This window comes from Phocoena phocoena, chromosome X (assembly GCF_963924675.1).
Source record: "Phocoena phocoena chromosome X, mPhoPho1.1, whole genome shotgun sequence".
NCBI classification, from domain to species: Eukaryota; Metazoa; Chordata; class Mammalia; order Artiodactyla; family Phocoenidae; genus Phocoena; species Phocoena phocoena.
The window spans coordinates 33,185,745-33,205,192 of record NC_089240.1 but is presented as its reverse complement, the minus strand read 5'-3'; positions in this window follow the sequence as shown (position 1 = coordinate 33,205,192).

The following is a 19,448-nucleotide window of genomic DNA, read 5'->3' as shown; positions in this document are numbered from 1 at the left end:
GCCAAGGTCATGCAGTTGGGATTTAAAACCCAAGCAATTTGGCTATACTTTTAGCCACGATACCAGAAAAAAAAGCCTGACAGTGGCAACCACATCCCAGATCACTCCTAATACAACCATGGGAAAAGAAAACATAACAAATAGACCAAAACGTTTGAATGACTGTAGTATTCCCAGGCGGACGTGACATTTTTCTAGGCAAGGTAGGTAAACAGGGTCAGAACAAAGGTATGTCAGGTGTGGTAGATGCCAAAGGCAGATTTAGCGGCTTTTTTTCTCTGACTCCCATCCAGTCTTCAGGACATGAAAGAGACAGAAGGGTAGGATGGTAACCCCTGATTGCATCAGGGTGGTTGTACAACAGCTAGAGTGAATAGAGAGGTAAAAGAAGAAACTGGAGGAGCGAAAGGGAACAAGAGAAGAAAAAAGAGGAGAGGCCTGAACTCTTTGGGTTATTGTCTATGAAGCACTTGAGACAACCTGCAGAATTATGACCGTGAGTATAATAATATTGTTTTTCACTTTTTAATATTTAAGGAAAGGTACTCCACTGTGACTTTCTGCGTGGCTCTTGAATCATAGGTAACCCACGTAAAAGACAGTCGGTTCCCTGGTTCAGTTACACACAGAGATGAATTCAAAGACACACAGTTAGACCATCAAGTTATATGCCGGTTATTTGCCTCTCTGCTCTGGGATTTATTCCTCAGCCTTTACTCGCTCTGTTCTGTTTCAGATGAGGAACAGAGGATGGAGGATGAGGGACACCCCCCGCTTTCTGCTTCAAGAGGCATCTTGGAAGTGGCTGCCTTTCCACCGGAAGCTCCGGCTCCCACCGGCCAGCCTTCCCCACTGTGGCCTGAGCTCCTGCTGGCCGTCACCACTGTAGTTCCAGCTCCTGCCACAGGCCCTGGCTTCTGGGCTTGACTTACACCACCTCCTGCCAGGTTTCGTCCAACCCGGAGGGCGGTCACCACTTCCTGTACTTGTTCTTGATGTTGCCTCTGCGCCCACGTTGGGATTCTCCACTTTCCCATCATCCATGTAGCAAATCCCTGGGGTGAAATTCCCTCTGCTGAAATAGGGTGGTTTCTGTTTTCCTGACTGGACTTTGCCTGATACAGAAAGGAATTCAGACCTGTACTCATTTTCTGGTGGAATTAAGGAAGGGAGGCATATATACCTAATGAGGAATAAAACACCTTAAAATCTGCTCTCCCTCTGTCTGTTACTCTCACATTCTTTCACAGTGATGACTGCAGCTCCATCAGGCTCTTTGAAACTTACCAAAGTCTTCCCCTCCCTACCCCTCCTCTCTTTTCTCTTTCCCAGCCTACTGGGAAAGGGTTGATCTTCCCTTATTCTATCTTAATCTTCAAGTCTCTCCCACATTTTTTCATGTACCTCCTGAGGCCCGTGCTCTGCTGGGGAAGCAATGGAGAAGGGACCCTGGATGCTCATATACTAGGAAATAATGTTCCTCGAATATTTCCCAACTTCTTTCCCCTCCCTCCGCAGTTTGAGAAGAAAATTCAAAAAAGAAAGAATATTTTTGTGGGTGATCAACCATTCCCTCCTATGGCTTTTTTCTCCTCCTTTATAAAAGTAATCACAGGGCTGTGAGTAGAGCTGTCTTATGAGCCTTAAGAACTTCAATCAGTTTCACAGCTGGAGGAAGAGAGCTCAGTTGCAATGAAGAGTAAAATCTTTCTTTTATGGAAAGTAACTTCCCTTTTGAGAACACTGTTCCAGTGAATTTCAACGTCCTCTGCTCTTGAAAAGACAAGCAGAGGGTTTGATAAAGGAGCAACAGGTACTGGTTGACTGGTATGGACTGGACACCAAGAATGAAGAAAATTGAACCTCTGTGCATTAGCTAACCGTCTATCTTCTCCCGGTCACTTCGGCTTCCACTGCCTCCTAAACTGTTAATGTCAAGTTAGACTGTGATGAATGTAAGGAAGTATTCACCCCTTCTAGCAGGCAGTAATGACCAACACCATCAGGCTTGTGATTGAAATCCTAGACGCCTCTTGCAGAGGGAAAAAAGAGAGAAGCAGTCCCAAGTCTCTAGGAAACCCCCTGATTTTGCATCCTGACAATAATCCCTTCTTGATTTGTCAAAGTAAAGAAGTAGACTCTTAATTTCTTCCAAGAAGGATGTATGGAATGCTGAAGAAAGGGGGTGTGTTGCCACACCAAGATGCCTGATGAATTTTGTTCCTGGTGATGATGAAAAATGGATTTGTGTTCCTTTTATCTCTACTGTGCATGCTATTTTTTTCAGAACTGCCATGATTCCACCCTCTGTGCATCCATGAGTTACGTGGCCCGAGTTTCCTTGCTTAAGGATGACAAATGAGAGGACTTCATCTCCCTAGATACGGTGATTGTCCCAGGGGTGGGCATTTGACCCAAACGAGGCCAATGAGAGTTATTTGCATGAGGAGGGAGTTGTTAGGGACTATGGAAGAGAGTGGGTGAAGCTTTTCTTTCTTTGTGAGTGATGCATGCCTGCTGCTGCCATAGACCATCTCTATTACCTTGCGCTAAGAAGCTGCGTAAGAATTACACCAACACAAAATCAGATCAGTAGCTGGGGAAGGATTGAGAGGTTTTGAGACAAATACGATGACGAGGTTTGCATTCTTGGGTCTGATCTACCTGAGACACTTGGACATCTCAGTTATTCTTACAGATTGGGTTCCCTGGAAGTATACTCTGAGGTGGAGGTTAGTGTTCAGGAGTTCGAGCTGAGAGTGTCCTTGGAGGTACACACCCGTGGAAAGGAAGGAAAGATAAGAAAACAGGAGCGGGCAGAAGGAGAAGTTGAATTATCATGTGGGCACAAGAAAGGCCTCCGCAATCCTGTAGGCACCACTACCATTTCCTGCTGTAAAAAAACTTTGAGTTGGCTTTCTACCGCTTATATCTAGAAGGGTTCCTACTAAAGCATGGTGTAATGAAACCCACTTTAATTCCATAGCCATGGTCTCAAAGGTTAGTGGAAGTTGAATAAGGCAGCTGGAATGGGATCCAGACGTTCTATTTCCTGTTTGAAGGAGAAAATAACAAAGTGAAAGAACAGATGGTCAGGGAGGAAGGGGCAATTTTCTGATGTAAGTGATTAAAGGCATTAAGAACATGGTTTTACCTGGTATTGTATTTATTAGAAAGTGAAAATGTCTGGTGGTGAGGATTTAAAATTTAGCTCTTTAGGTTAAATGTGATTTGCATACATTTATTCATGAGAATAAGGAAGAAAATGAGGAAAGCTTACATATTTTCTCCTACTGATCATTGATTTGAATTTAAAACTTTCCAGTATGCTTCCTGTGTAAATTATTTTCTCTTGAAAAAAAATCTATTTTTACAGACTTATCTTGGTCTTAACAACAGCCAACATTTGTAAAGCATTTTACACATGCCCAGTGCCTTATGTGCTTTATCTCATTTACTTTTCATGACCACACTATAAGGTATGCAAAATTATCATATGCATTTGAAGTAGGATGAATATTGCCCCCCACCACCACCCAGAGATGTCTAGGTACTGATTCCCAGAGCCTATGAATATGTTACTTTACATGGTTAGAAGGACTTTGCAGACATGATTAAGTTAAAGATTTTGAGATGGGGAGATTATCATGAATGCTTCCGGGGCGGCCAGTGTAATCACAGGGGTCCTTATTAGAAGGAGGCAGGAGGTTCAGAAGCATTGAGAGAGGATGTGAGGGATGAAGCAGAATTCAGACAAGAAAGAAGATGTTATGCTGCTGACTTTGAAGATGAAGGAGGAAAAGCCATGAGCCAAGGAGTGCGAGAAATGCAGCTCTAGAATCTGTAAGAGGCAAGGAAGTGGATTCTCTTCTGGAGTCTCCAGAAGGAATGTAGATCTCCTGACACCTCGATTTCAGCCTGGTGAAAGTGGTTCCAGACCTCTGACCTCCAGAACTGTAAAAAAGTAAGTTTGTGCTGTTTTAAGCTGGTCATTTGTGGTAATTTGTTACAGCAGCCATAGAAAACTCATACACTTTACAGACCAGAGAGAAGAGCTGCGAGGAGAGAAAGTAGCTTGCCCAGAATCACATGGCTGCCTGACACCAGAGCTGAGATTTGAATCTGGGCAGTCTGATGTATCACTGCTTATTTGAGCCACCAGAATCATTTTGTAAAGCTAGGGCTTCATTGTCAATAATAAAGTCATTTTATGAGCATCAGCTGCTGTCCCAAGACCCCTGGATTGAACTCTGCTATCCTGCTGTCGGTTGGCGACACATATTATAGCTCTTCCCCACAGGACTGATCAGAATAGCCCTTGATTTTCAGCCTCCTCCTGACAGCCTATGTGTTGCTGACAGCTTCCTGCAGTAACCATTGGTGTGCAGAACCAGCTCGGCCCAAGAAGCCTGAAGTTTGTTGAGCCACAAGTGTTAGGTCCCTACAACCAGTTTCTGCATATTTCACCTTGACCTGAAGCATGAAAGCTCTGTCTCTGTGTCTCCACTATCACTTTTCCTTGCCCCAGGATGTACCTGAGCTCTCATAGCCCCACTTTGGGCAGTTAGCCAGGGCTCATCCTGGTGAAGGTGTTAACCAGTCACTTGAGTGCTGGCCATGTGAAAGAGTCAAGTGTCGGTTCTTGTAGGAATGCCGGCATTGTAATAGGATTCTCTCCAAGAGAAAAGGCATATTCCTTTCACACGACCCTGAGGTCTAGCTCCCTTGATTGTTTCAGCAAATGATATCTAGCCTAAGAAAACCAATAGTGTCTGACTGCTTGCTAAGGAGAAATTGAAGATGTTTCATGTAAACACGTGTAGTCACATATATAGCCACAGTACAATTATCAAAATTAGGAGCTATAACACAAATACAATATTATTGTCTAATCTACAGTTCATAGTCAGAGTTTACCGACTATCTTAATAATGCCCCTTTTGTGATTTTTTGTGGTCGTTGTTGTTTTCGTGCTCTAGAATCCAGTCTAAGATCATGCATGGAATCCAGTTCTCATGTATCTCTGGTCTCCTTTAATCTGGACCAGTTCCTCAGCCCTTATCTTTTTTTTTTTTCTGATTGTGGAACGCTTGAAGAATGTAGACTGGTCATTTTATAGAATGTCCCTCATTTGAGGTGTGTATTATATTCATGACTAGACTCGGTTATGCCTTTTGGACAGGAATACGCTAGAAGCGGTGTGTGTCCTTCTCAGGGCATCACATCAGGAGGCACATGTTTGTCACATTGCTGGTGATGACCTTGCTCTTAGGAAATACACACAGAAATATTTAAGAGTAAGTGTGGGCAATTTATTTTCAAATGGTTCCAAAAAAATAATATGGAGGGAGAATGATCATGGAAATCTGACAAATGGTAAGAGTTGATAAATCTGGGTCAGGAGCACACTGGATTTCTTCGTCCTCTCCTGATAACTCTTCTGCACACTTGAAATTATTTTAAAATAAAGCAGTTAAAAAATCTGACATATTAGAAGCTGTCTTCAGTGTACAGATTGCCCTGGCAGCTGGGGAGCATTAGTTATGGGGGGATACTGCTCTTTTGTTGGGGAAGGCACTTTGATGGGCTTTTTGGTGATTCAAAGGCACTGCCTGGTCTAGGGGTTAGAGGTGGAGTCAGAGAAAAGCTAAGCTACTCAGCACAATAAAAGGAAAGGATGATGTCCTCGGGTGGAGAAACTTACAGTGTTACCTGACGTGAGGCTTGCACTGGAGACTGTGAAAGAGAGCGCCATGGAGGATAGGTGTGGCCCCAGAATAGGACAGAATGTCTGGCCCAAGAGAGGACATGGGCAATCAGGGACTTTCCTGTTCGTGGTGATGATCTGAGAGAACAGGGCCACACACTAATGATTGTTGGTTTTCCCTTTCCTACATTGTAGTTCCTTTATGTTGTTTCTATGTCTTCACTAAAGCTGACTGACCAGCACAACACAGCATCAGCCTTGAATTAATGGTCATCTTGAGGGATAAGGTGGAAGCTGGCCGGAGGGTGAAATAGACTAGAAGGGCCTGAGGCAGCAAGGAGAGAAAAATGATGAGCTGATCAGAGGTGACCCAGAGGAACAGCGGGAGACATCAGGAGGATACCAACAGTCTGAGAATCCCTGGAAATATCTGGGAAGAGACATTGGACTTCTAGGTGTTCTCTGGCGTTTGAATTGTAGTGATTTGGATATTAAAGGGAAGCAGACTGCAGAACTCTGGGGAACTTCATCATATATAGGAAAGCAGAGTTCAATTGCCACATATGGGTTGCATACAGTAAATGGTTAAAAAATATATTTCAGTGGTTTACTCTAGTCCAAAGGAAGAGTTGGTGTGCCTACCTTCTACTGCAAAAAAAGCGTCAGGAGAATAACGATTTTGTTAGGCAAAGTCGTCCATTGCAGATGAGGTGGATCAAGAATGAGAATTTTCCTCTGTGTGTACTTTCAAACTTTGCTAGTTTAGGGACAATAATAAGATAGATAATGAATACTTATTCTATTTTAATGCAGTGAGATTATTAATTTGGGGTCACTTGTGAGATTTACTGAATCCTTTCTTGAGACTGAGATCTCGGGGATTTAAAAAGTCTAAGAAACTCAACCAGCAGGAGTTCAAATGAATCATAAGGTTTTATTTTCTCACTGATGTGAGAAGACATCTGCACACACTGAACTTGAAACTACAGGCTAAAAATGTGAATATTGCTGTCAGTTCAAAGAAGTGAAGATAATCAGACACAGCCCAGACTGTTCTATAATTCAGAAACCACATCCATGTCCCTTATTAAACTTCCCTGGACTCAATGGATTAATGATTTTGAACAAAGGCAAACATTTTGCTGGAAATGAAACCATGATTTTAAAAAAAGATTTGATGACTATGGATGACACTTAAAATTTATTCAGTTGCCTTGGAAATTTAAACGTCTATATCTATACACATGTCATTGGATGAATATCAGTCCTGTCAGTGTGATTCAGTTTTAAATGTACTGACTGGGCTTAAAAATAAAACATGCCCATAAAATCTGATAGTGTCCGTGGAAATATAACAATATGTGACTATAGATGCTAAAACTCTCATAAAATATCTAGCAATATGGTGCAATGATGAACAATGCTTGGGTCTTAGGTAACTGTATAAAATTGCTGTCATTAATGAAATAGCTGAAATCAAAGAGGCACCATGAGCCATGCAAGCCCAGAGTCAAAGCGAGGTACTCTCTAGCTCTATCCACTTCACATTTCCCCGGGGTGGTTTAGCCTGTTAAATACCAGCACAGCAGGCACTGTTTTTCATTACTCTAAAGATTTTCTTAACTCCCTTCTCGTTTACTGCCTCCCAATATAGAGGATGAAAACAACAAATACTAGGTCTCCCAAAGTTCCCAAACTTCCTTGCAAGTAGCCTTTTAAAAAAATCTTCCAGGAGGATGGAAGATAAAGCATTACGGGAAAGCTTTTTCTTTTATTGAAAAAGTAATAATAAAAATAAAGTCAGGGATGATGTCAGTGAAAGTTGTGACGTTATAGACTGAATTGTGTCACTCTAAAATTCATCTGTGTTTTTTTTTTACATCTTTATTGGAATATAATGGCTTTACAATGGTGTGTTAGTTTCTGCTTTATAACAAAGTGAATCAGCTATACGTATACATATATCCCCATATCTCCTCCCCCTTGCCTCTCCCTCCCACCCTCCCTATCCCACCCCTCTAGGTGGTCACAAAGCACCGAGCTAATCTCCCTGTGCTATGCGGCTGCCTCCCACTAGCTAGTATTTTACATTTGGTAGTGTATAAAAAATAATGATAATAAAATAAAATAGAATAAAATTCATCTGTTGAATCCCTAACCCTCAATGTGACTGTATTTGGACACAGGGCCTTTAGGAGGTAATTAAGGTTACATGAGGTCACAAGGGTGGGACCCTAATCTGATCCGACTGGTGTCCTTATAAGAAGAGGAAGAGACACCAGAGGGCTGTCTCTTTTTCTCTGTGTGCACAGAGAAGAGACCATGTGAGCATACAGTGAGAAAGCAGGAAGAGAGGCTTCACCAGAAACCAACCCTGATGGCAACTTGATCTTAGACTTCTAGCCTCCAGAATTGTGAAAAACATTTTTCAGTTATTGAAGTCACCCAGTCTGTGGTATATTGTTGCGGCAGCCTAAGCAGATAAATACAGGCAGAGTAAGGAAATCCAGGAGGTTATCCACGCCCAGAATCATTGAAAAACTGGGGGAAAGACTGTCAGAAGCCTCATGAGAACGCTGGACGATAATGAAATGTTTACAGCAACAAGTGAGTGCTTAACTAAGACAAAGGCCATGAGAACACAGTAGGAGAGCTTTGTGGCCCTTTAACGTACCTTGGTCCCATCCCTCTCTGCAGGGTGGCAGTTGACTTTGAAGACGGCAGCCTGAATTCCCAGTGTGGGCACCTGGCTGCAGAGGAACTAGAGCAGACCTTAATCCCTAGGAGCTGCGTTTGTCTGTTTTGATCGGTCTGGGGGTTCCCTGAAGGACAGGCACAGGGTGCTTGATTTTGTTTCCCCTAAGTCAGAGCTCTCTCAGGGTGGAGAAGGGGCCATGCAAAGATCCTCCCTCAAAAGCATTGAAAGGAAAGCCAGTACCACTTGGGGCAAAATATAACAATTGGGGCAAATGATAGAAACACTGACAGCCTGGCAGGAAAAGCTAGGTATGAGATTCTTTGGGCAATAAGGGTTTTGACAAGCTGCCTTGTAGAGTGGGGAAACTAGAAGGCCACACACATGTCCAGAGCAGGATGCATGCTCAAAAGAGACCTGAGAAAACCATAAACTTCCACATCTAGCTCATCTTTATGCTCGGAGTAAGTAGGAAGTGAAGGTTAAGGCAGAGTTGTAAATGGTATGACTAAGGCGTGAAGGATTGTGCCAACAGGGAGCCAATCTTCAAGGACCTGGAAAGTATATTTTTCTTTCTTTCTTTTTTTAAAATTTCAATCAAGGCATTTAAGGAAATCTCTGTCAAATGACTAGCTGACCACTGAGCTAAAGGAACAGAGACCTCATATACCACTCATTGCAAAGAAGACAGTCTTTACAAAAGTAGTTTAGAAAAGTCACTAAACAAACAACTACAACCCAAGGCAAGCAACAACAAATCCCAGAGGTGGAGTGAAGAATCTAAGTTACTACATGATAAGATTCAGAATGTGCAGTTTTCAACAAAATATTACAAGGCACATAAAGAAACAAGAAAGTATGGCTCAGATGAATGGATAACGAAAATGTGAGCAGGTTTCCCTGGTGGCGCAGTGGTTAAGAATCCGCCTGTCAGTGCAGGGGACACGGGTTCGAGCCCTGGTCCAGGAAGATCCCACATGCCTGGAGTAACTAAGCCCACGTGCCACGACTACTGAGCCCACGTGCCACAACTACTGAAGCCCATGCACCTAGACCCCGTGCTCTGCAACAAGAGAAGCCACCCCAATGAGAAGCCCGCGCATGGGAATGAAGAGTAGCCCCCACTCACTGTAACTAGAGAAAGCCCGCATGCAGCTGAAAATAAATAAATAAAATAAATAAATTTATTTAAAAAAAAAGAAAATGTGAGCTATATATATGAGTTGGTGGTCAAGGGGTATAAACTTCCACTTATAAGATGAATCAGTTCTGAGGATCTAATGTATAGCATGGTAACTATAGTTAGCAATACTGTATCATATACTTGAAAGTTGCTAACAGAGTAGATCTTGAATGTTCTCACCACAGAAAAGAAATGGTTTGTAGTGAGGTGGACGGACCTAGAGACTGTCATACAGAGTGAAGTAAGTCAGAAAGAGAAAAATAAATGCCCTATGGTAACACATATATATGGAATCTAAAAAAAAAAAGGTTCTGAAGAACCTAGGGGCAGGACAGGAATAAAGACGCAGATGTAGAGAATGGACTTGAGGACACGGGGAGGGGGAAGGGTAAGCTGAGACGAAGTGAGAGTGGCGTGGACTTATATATACTACCAAATGTAAAATAGATAGCTAGTGGGAAGCAGCCGCATAGCACAGGGAGATCAGCTCGGTGCTTTGTGGCCACCTAGAGGGGTGGGATAGGGAGGGTGGGAGAGAGGGAGACGCAAGAGGGAAGAGATACGGGGATATATGTATACATATGACAAAGCAGAAACTAAGAGATATGGGGATATACGTATATGTATAGCTGATTCACTTTGTTATAAAGCAGAAACTAACACACCATTGTAAAGCAGTTATACTCCAATAAAGATATAAAAAAAAAAGAAATGGTAATTATGTGTGGTGATGGAGGTGATAAGTAGTCTTTTTTTTATTTCTTTTTTTTTAACATCTTTATTGGAGTATAACTGCTTTACAATGGTGTGTTAGCTTCTGCTTTATAACAAAGTGAATCAGCTATACATATACGTATATCCCCATATCTCTTCCCTCTTGCGTCTCCCTCCCTCCCACCCTCCCTATCCCACCCCTCTAGGCGATCACTAAGCACCGAGCTGATCTCCCTGTCCTATGTGGATGCTTATTGTGGTAATCATTTTGCAATATGTACGTGTATCAAACCATTATGTTGTACACTTTAAACTTACATAATGTTGTCAATTTTATTCCAATAAACCTGGGGGAATAAAACGATACGGTCATACTGGGGTAGAATGGGCCCTTAATCCAATACAACAGGTGTCCTTATAAGAAAAGGATGTGAAGAAACGAGGGAAGAAAATCACGTGGTGATGGAGGCAGAGACTGAAGTTCAGCAGCTGCCAGCCACGGGATGCCAAGAATGGCTGGCAACTACCAAAAGCTAGAAAGAGGCAAGGAAGGAGTCTTCCCTCCCGGTTTCAGAGGAAGCATGGGTCCTTCTGATAACTTGACTTAGGAATTTTGGCCTCCAGAACTGTGAGACAATACATTTTTGTGGTTTTAAGCCACTCAAGTGTGTGGTACTACTTTGTTAAGGCAGGCCTAGGAAACTAACACATGCCCCCTGTGGAGAAAACAACTTGTTCCAAGGCCTGGAGGCAAGGTCAGGGATCTGCAAAGAGTTCAGTGTATTTAAAGTTTAGAGAGAGAGAAAGGAAGGTAATGCCAAGAAATGAGGCTGGCTAGATAGACAAGCAGGGGCCAGATCATGCAGGACTTTGAAATTTATCCTAAAGATAAAGAAAAGAAAAAAAAGGGGTGGGGTATTCCCTGGCGGCCCAGGGGTTAGGACTCCGCCCTCTCACTGCCAAGGTCCTGGGTTCAATCCCTGGTCAGGGAACTAAGGTTCCGGCAGGCCCCGCAGCACAGCCAAAAAAAAAAAAAAAAGATTCATTGAATGGTTTAAGAAGGAGGATAAATGAGCAGATTTGTGTGTTACAAGAGTACTATGACTTCAGTAGGAAATGGGCTGGAAGCGAGCACTGTAGGCAGGAATAAAAGTTAGGAGGCTACAGAATTTGTCTAGGGGAATATATAAATTGGCTACCACTGTGTAAGAAAATACCCCAAACCCAGTGGCTTAAAATAACATCCAATATTATTTCAGTGAGTATGTGGATCAGTTGATAGATGACTTATCTACGCTGGGCAAGTTAGGAGTCAGCTGATCTAGACTGGGTTTTTTATCCTCCTCCTGGGAACGGTGGGCAAACCTGGGCACATCCTTCTCCTATGGACGGAAGGGGTGCAGGAGAGCAAGCCCAAACAGACAGGCTCTCTTTCAAGCCTATGCTAGCGTCATGCCCGCTAACATCCCATGGGGCAAAGCACACCACCTGGCTGAGCTCAATTTCAAAGGGGAGCAAATACATTTCACCCTTCGATGGGAGGAGCTGTAAAGTCACATAACAAAGGGTGTGCATATAGGGAGGGCTGAAGGATTGAGGCCATTCATGCGTTCTACCTGTCATGTAGGATTCTGTCCATCGTGATGCAATGGTGGCCTCCAAGTACACTACCAGGCAAGCTATATAAGAGGTCACAGAAAAGAAAGACCTTCTGACCACGTGAAAAAGCTTGACTCACTTAATCAATAAACCTTAGAACGCACAGCAAATGGCAAGGGGAAAGAGATGGGGACACTGAATACAGGGTGCAAACAAGCAGAAGTACTACACTTCCTGAATCCAGGAACACGCAGTGGACGAACATCCGCCCTCTCTCTGTCTCTGCTGCATCAGCCTTCCCTGCCGATGGCGTGGTTACAAGCACCAGAGCTGGGGTTTGAGCCAGGGGTCTACAGACAGAAGGGGCCTGGGACCGACAGCACATACTTCCTCTGAGAGACGCAGAGACTAGCACAGCTGGCCACAGCTGTAGCCTGTCAATAAGTCTGCTGAAGAGCTAAGGGTTTACTTGTATTTCTTAGGAAGAGGACACACGGGGCCACGATGGGTGTCACCAAGGCGTGGCTGAATTAAGACTCCATAAGTTTGTAGTGTTGCATAATATCGACATAAAAATAGTCTGCCTCATGGACCTCACGTTTATTTATCATATATAGAGAGAGTATTAGTGTTTCCTTGGTCCTTCCATCCTTTTCTATCTATAGGTACACAAATATGCCTTACTTGCTTTATTTATCTCACATGTCTTCTAGGTTAACAACTCACTTACTGCTATGAACTGAATTGTGTCCCCCACCAAAATTCATAGGTTGAAGCTGTAACTTCCAATGTGAGTGTATTTGGAGATAGGGCTTTTAGGAGAAAATTAAGGTTAAATGAGATCATAAAGGTGGGGTGTCTAATCTGATAGGACTGGTGTCATAAGAAGAGGAAGAGAGAGAGATATCTCTCTCTTTCTCCATGCACATACACTGAGGAAAAGTCAGGTGAGGACACAACAGAAACACAGCCATCTACAAACCAGAAAGAGAGGCCTTACAGGAACTTGACCGTCCTGGCACTTCCAGTCTGCAGAACAGTGAGAAAATAAATTTCTGTTGTTTAAGCCACCCAGTCTATGGTATTTTGTTATGGCAGCCTGAGCACACTAAGACACTTATCTATGTCTAACCCATCTGAAGAGTTCCATGCCTCCCATTTGTTTTCTTGTCTTTTACAGCGGAATTGAATATTCTCCAACAGTACAGCAAATGTACACTATTCCACCGCTGTGAGAGATGGTAGTGATGTGAATTAGACTAGACTAGACTAGAAAGGACAGCAAGGGAGAGAAATGGAAGGATTCAGAATTCGCACTGCCAGCATTTGTTGCCTGAGGAGTTAGTTGCATGAGACTGAGGGACAGGAAGGTTGACCCCAGGTTTCTGGCTTGGGCAGCTGCTTAATGGTGACGCCACCCCCTGAAGAAAAGTGCCGGAGGAACAACCATTGTGCGAAGAGGTAAGGAATTCAGCTTTGCACGGGCCTGAGTTTCAGTGGGTGGGGAAGGGGAGACGAGGTCTCCGAGGAGACGTGCTGGCTGGCTAGTCGGATGTGCAGTTGGAGTTCATGACCGTGGTCTGGCTGGAGACAGAGGTGTAGGCGTCAGCAGTAGAAGTTAAAGTAGAAAGTTACAAAAGGTCACGGGAGAGGGCAGCGGTAAGAAAGGAGGAAGCCCCTCGACAGATGCTTCTTGGAGACCTCGGTTCGAAGGAGAGCAGAAGATGAGGAGACTGAAACGGAGAAGAGGAAAGGCAGGCGGAGAAGAGAGGTCACACCTGCAACGATGGGCCTCGGCAGCCACTGGAGTCCCAGGCACCAGTCATCTGCTGTAAGTGTGATGCAGACTAATAAGTGACCTGGATTCGGCAATGAGGAAGCTACTATGAGTGACCTCAGTGAGAGGTCTCTGTGGACAGCAAGGATGGGAGCTAGATGTTAATGGGTTGGGGTGAGGGGTGGCGTCACCTCAAAATGCTGCCTGTGATGGCGAAGAGAGAGCCTGGCTGGAATCGAGAAGACATGTGGACACCACGTGGAGCTAGCTGCTTTCGATTCGTTTTTGAATAAGAGCTTGTGAGTGTTGTGAAGAAGGAGCCAGGACAAAGAGAGAAGCTAAACACGGGGGTGAGCCAGGCACCTGGGCCCACGGCAGCAGGGAAATGGGAGCAGCCCTTGTCTTGTAAAAGGAGGGACGGAGAGCGCAGATGCAGGAGCGTCTGCAGGGCGGTGGCAGGAAGCTGAGGGACTTCCTCTCTGTGGTTTTCATTTTGTTTGTGAAAGAGCAGAAAAGGTCTTTTGTTGAAAATGAAGTGGTAGGTGGGTGTTTCAGGACAATGAAGAAACTTATCAGGTTTTGTGTCTGCTGTTCCTAAGTGGGGCTTGACTACAGAAGCCCAAATGGCTTCCAGAGACCTGAGAACCCAGTTGAGTCCGTGATCATAAGCCGATAGTGGTCTGAGGCTGTGGGTCACTGTCCCCGCTCTCCTTACCAACTCGTGTGCAGGTGTAGAGGAAGAAGGCAGTGCAGGTGATCGGCTTGGGTTTTGCTGGCAGAGGGCACAGGAGGATAGTGTGCGAGGGGATTCAGGACACGTGCAGGAGAACGGCGGAAGTGACGGATGGTGGAGTCTATGACGGGCGTAGCACCAAGAAGGGAACACAAGAGGGAAGCAGAGCCAAAGGGTCGAGAAGAAACCAAAGGTCTTGATGAGTAGGGCAGTCATCTTGGGTGTGAATGAATGAGGGACAGAGAGGAGGTGGTGTTCCGAGGGGGCACATGTGCGATGGAGATTTTAAACGTGATGCACTTCCGAGAGATGACGCGGTTTAGAGTGTGGCCTTGGAGGTGGGTGGCTGAAGTGGAGGGGGAAGATTTCTGAATGAGAAGGCAAAGGAAGAGTGAGGCAAGGTTCTGGAGCCCCTGAAGGTATCCAGAAGGAAGGCCCTCCTCTCGTTACAAAGGGGTTTAATAAAATTACATAGAAATTGTTTAAATCCTGACCTTCCACTTACCAGCTATATGACCTTGGGCAATCTACTTAACCTCTCTTAGTCTCAGTTTCCTTATCTGTATAATGGAAGAGAGGTATTCATACCTATCTCATTGGGTTGGTGGGAAGATGAAGGGTACACAGTGCACATAGCACAGTGCTTGACACACGGTGGCTGCATGATGCATGAGTTCTGCCTCCCTTTTAATGTTTTAAATTTTAAATTATTTATTTTTGGTTGCACTGGGTCTTCGTTGCTGCGCACGGGCTTTCTCTAGTTGCGGCGAGTGGGGGCTACTCTTCGTTACGGTGCGTGGGCTTCTCATTGTGGTGGCTTCTCTTGTTGTTGAGCACGGGCTCTAGGTGCACGGGCTTCAGTAGTTGTGTCACATGGGCTCAGTAGTTGTGGCTCACGGGCCTTAGAGCGCAGGCTCAGTAGTTGTGGTGCACGGGCTTAGTTGCTCCACAGCATGTGGGATCTTCCCGGACCAGGGCTCGAACCTGTGTCCCCTGCATTGGCAGGCAGGTTCTTAACCACTGTTCCACCAGGGAAGCCCTACCTCCCTTTTAAAATGTGGTCCAAACAAGAGGAAAATGTTCTAGGTGCGGTTGGACTGGTCAAGAGTGAAGGGGAATCCTGACTTCCGTTGTTTTGGAGATAGCATATCTATGGTGTAATCTTAGATCAATTGTGCTACCCTTTCAAAGACTTGTCTCACATTCTTGGCTCACACAGAAGTGTGCAATCACCTTAAACCATGAGAAGATTTTAATGTAAACTGCAGCAATTTAGTTGGGGTAGCTGATAAAAAATACCTGGCCGGTATGATCCAACAATCCCACTCCTGAGCATATCCCCAGACAAAACTCTAATTCGAAGAGATACATGCACCCCTATGTTCACAGCAGCACTATTCACAATAGCCAAGACATGGAAACAACCTAAATGCCCATCAACAGATGAATGGATAAAGAAGAGGTGGTACATATATACAGTGGAATACTACTCAGCCATAAAAAGAAGGAAATCATGCCATTTGCAGCCACATGGATGGACCTATACTTTATCATACTAGGTGAAGTAAGTCAGAAAGAGAAAGACAAATACCATATGATATCACTTATATGTGGAACCTAAAATATGATACAAATGAACGTATCTACAAAACAGAAACAGACTCACAGACCTAGAAAACAATCTTATAGTTACCAAAGGGGAAAGGAGGTAGGGGAGGGATAAATTAGGAGCTTGGGATCAGCAGGTACAAACTACTATGTATAAAATAGATAAGGAGCAAGGTCCTACTCTATAGCACAGGGAACTATATTCAATATCCTGTAATAAACCATAATGGAAAATAACTTGAAAAGGAATACACATATATACACACAACTGAATCACTTTGTTGTACACCAGAAACTAACACAACATTGTAAATCAACTATACTTCTGGGAATTCCCTGGTGGTCCAATGGTTAGGACTCTGCACTCTCACTGCCGAGGGCCTGGGCTGATCCCTGGTTGGGGAACTAGGATCCTGCAAGCTGCACTGTGTGGCCAAAAAAGGAAAAAAAAACACACAGAAAACCAAAAAAACTATACTTCAATAAAAGAATTACTGGGAATTCCCTGGCAGTCCAGTGGTAAGGACACTGTGATTTCACTGCCGAGGGGCCCGGGTTCAAGCCCTCGTTGGGGATCTAACACCCTGCAAGCCGCACAGCACTGCAAAAAAAAAAAAAGAGAAAGAATTACTCACTGAGGGGAGAAATAAATAATGCATCCTGCTCCCTAAGGATAAAAGTATAAACTTGTTGAATCAAAGAAACAAATCAGGATAAAACCAAAAAAAACCTTGATGTCGGTAGGTGGTCTTTTTCTATATCTAAGGGCTGAGCTGGTATTTGGATATGTGTTTCTTCTTGGAAACATGGACATAAATGTTTCTTTGGAGTTTGAGCTATGGAAGAAGCTCTGCTAAAGAGCTGCAGTGATGGTGTTGCTGCCCTGAAGATAGATCCTTGGAATTGATGATAAAGATGCAGTGTAAATTGCACTAAATGATCTGAATTCTCTCATCCAGTCCTTATTTGGAGGTCACACAATTTCAGGATGGCCACATAGGTATGGGAAGGAAACCAACATTTCTTGACATCAACCACTGGCAGGGTCTGTGATAGGTGGTCTGTATTCATTAATTTAATACAGTCTTCATATCAAGATTAAGAAGTATCTCTTCTCATCCCCATTCTACAGATGCGTGTGGTGAGGGTTAGAAAAACCAAGTATTCTACCTGAATTCTTATGGTGGTAGTAACAGAGGTAGGATTCAAATTTACGTTGATCTGAAAACAAAGCATTATTACATTTGATTATACCAAGCAAGTGGGTCTAGACCAGTATTGTCCAATATGGTAGCTACTAGCCACATGTATGCCACACTTTATTTAGCTCTTCTACCTTTGATGACCATTTGGGTTGTGTCCAGTTTTGGACTACTAGAAATGTTTTTCTCCTCCGAAAAAAAGAAGCAAGCTTTTCCCTTCTGTCAAGATGAGACTCAGGGGCTTCCCTGGTGGCGCAGTTCGTTGAGAGTCCACCTGCCGATGCAGGGGACACGGGTTCGTGCCCCGGTCCGGGAAGATCCCACATGCCGCGGAGCGGCTGGGCCCGTGAGCCATGGCCAATGAGCCTGTGCATCCGGAACCTGTGCTCCACAGCGGGAGAGGCCACAACAGTGAGAGGCCCACGTACCGCAAAAAAAAAAAAAAAAAAAAAAAAAAAAGATGAGACTCAGATTAGCAGCAGTTTACAAGCATTTGGGACCTCAGCTACAACAAGAGTCTATTTTATACGGCGAGTCACTACACTCATAAACGTATAGAACTGAAACAAAAATGCCCCCAGAGAATAACCGACTTGACATATGCAAGGCACTCTGATATTTTCCCTTGTATTCAATTCTAGTCTATTTCTTTTTTTAAAAAAAGTCTGGCTGTGACCCAAAATTGATTTTGGGATGCATTAATGGTTCATACCTACAGGTGGAAGAATTCTGGAAGCTGCGTTACATAAGACACGGACGGCAACACGAGGCTAGCAGGGCCCTTCCAGAGCAGGCCTTCCACGGTTTCCATGACTACCCATTTTTCAGGCCAACAAAATCACCCATGCAGTGAACCAAAACTGTCACGGCAACCTGCTCCTTCCTCTCTTCACCAGCACGGGGATGGGAACGCAGCACCCAACTACAGCAGCAGGAATGTGGACTCTGTCACCAGCGCTCTCAGAAAGAATCTCGGCCTGGCTTTGTAGGAAGCCTCATGGCCCAGAAATGGTTTGTCAACGCATCCCACCCAGGTTATGGAGGCGCTGGCCCCTGCCCTTATGTCGGAGGAGAATTCCTCCAGTCAGGAGCTGGCCCCTCCATAGGGTGTGGAGGAATTCCTGGTGACCCCGAGAAGCCAAACCTTAGCTCTGAATCAGAGGACAGGCCTCCTCGTAGGCCTCCCTTTGTGTCCCCCTCCTTCCCAAGTTCACGGGCCTCCTTCAGCACTGCAGACGGTGAGAGTCAGCTCCCTCACCATGTGGCCAACTACCACTGCCATGGGGCTGCCCTGCCCATCTGGGCCTCACATCTGGAGCCGGGATCCCTGAGTGAAGGACCACAGCCTTTCCAGAGAGCAGGTCAAGTTGCCAGGGCTGATGTTTCTGCAGAGCTGTGGGTGATGAGGGGAAGGCAATCTGGGAATTGTGGGTGTGGGGTAGATGTGAGGGTGGTGGCCTTGTTCCACTTTCAGCTGCTGAAGCAAGAACATGTGATGTCCTGGGGGACCTCCAGCGAGTGGGGGTGGGGGTAAGAGCGAGGGTTTTCAAGTCAGTGGCCTGGACTCAACCCCAGCTCTTCCACTTCGGGGCCGCGTGACTTTGACCAATTGTTTAACCTCAGCCATGGCATCCACCAGTGTAACCGCTACAGCTCAGCCCTGTTCTGAAGATGAAATGCGATGATGCCTATGAACCACTGAGCACACGGAACAGGCTCACTGGACGTGGCTGCTGTTATTAACACACCCCTCCATTCCCCCGTCGCAGGCCAACGCTGCCTCAGCGTGAGTAGGGACAGGGTCAGCCACATGGAAAAAAAAGCCCACTAATGTGCATTTGAAGGTATGGTTATTACTCTTACTATAATTATATAGGAGCCGTTTATTGAGGACCAGGTCCTGTTCTGTGTGCTTTACATGAATTAAGTCATCTTAATCCTGATCACCACCTGATAAGCAAACAGGCACAGAGAGGTTAAGTAACTTGCCCAAAGTCACACAGCTGTCAAGATCAACTAGGGATTTGAATGTAGACCGGCTCCAGAGTCTATGTCCTTAACCTCTTCTCTCCCTTCATGAGGCCCCTTACCCTCTGCACGCTCCCCACTTCTCTTCTTGAGAGACACAAAGATGAAGAGCTCCCGGAAAACATGCTTTGAACATGGGAGGTCCATGTTATTAACACCTTGCTGTTGTCGTCACATGGGGTGGGGGAAATGGTGCAGAGGC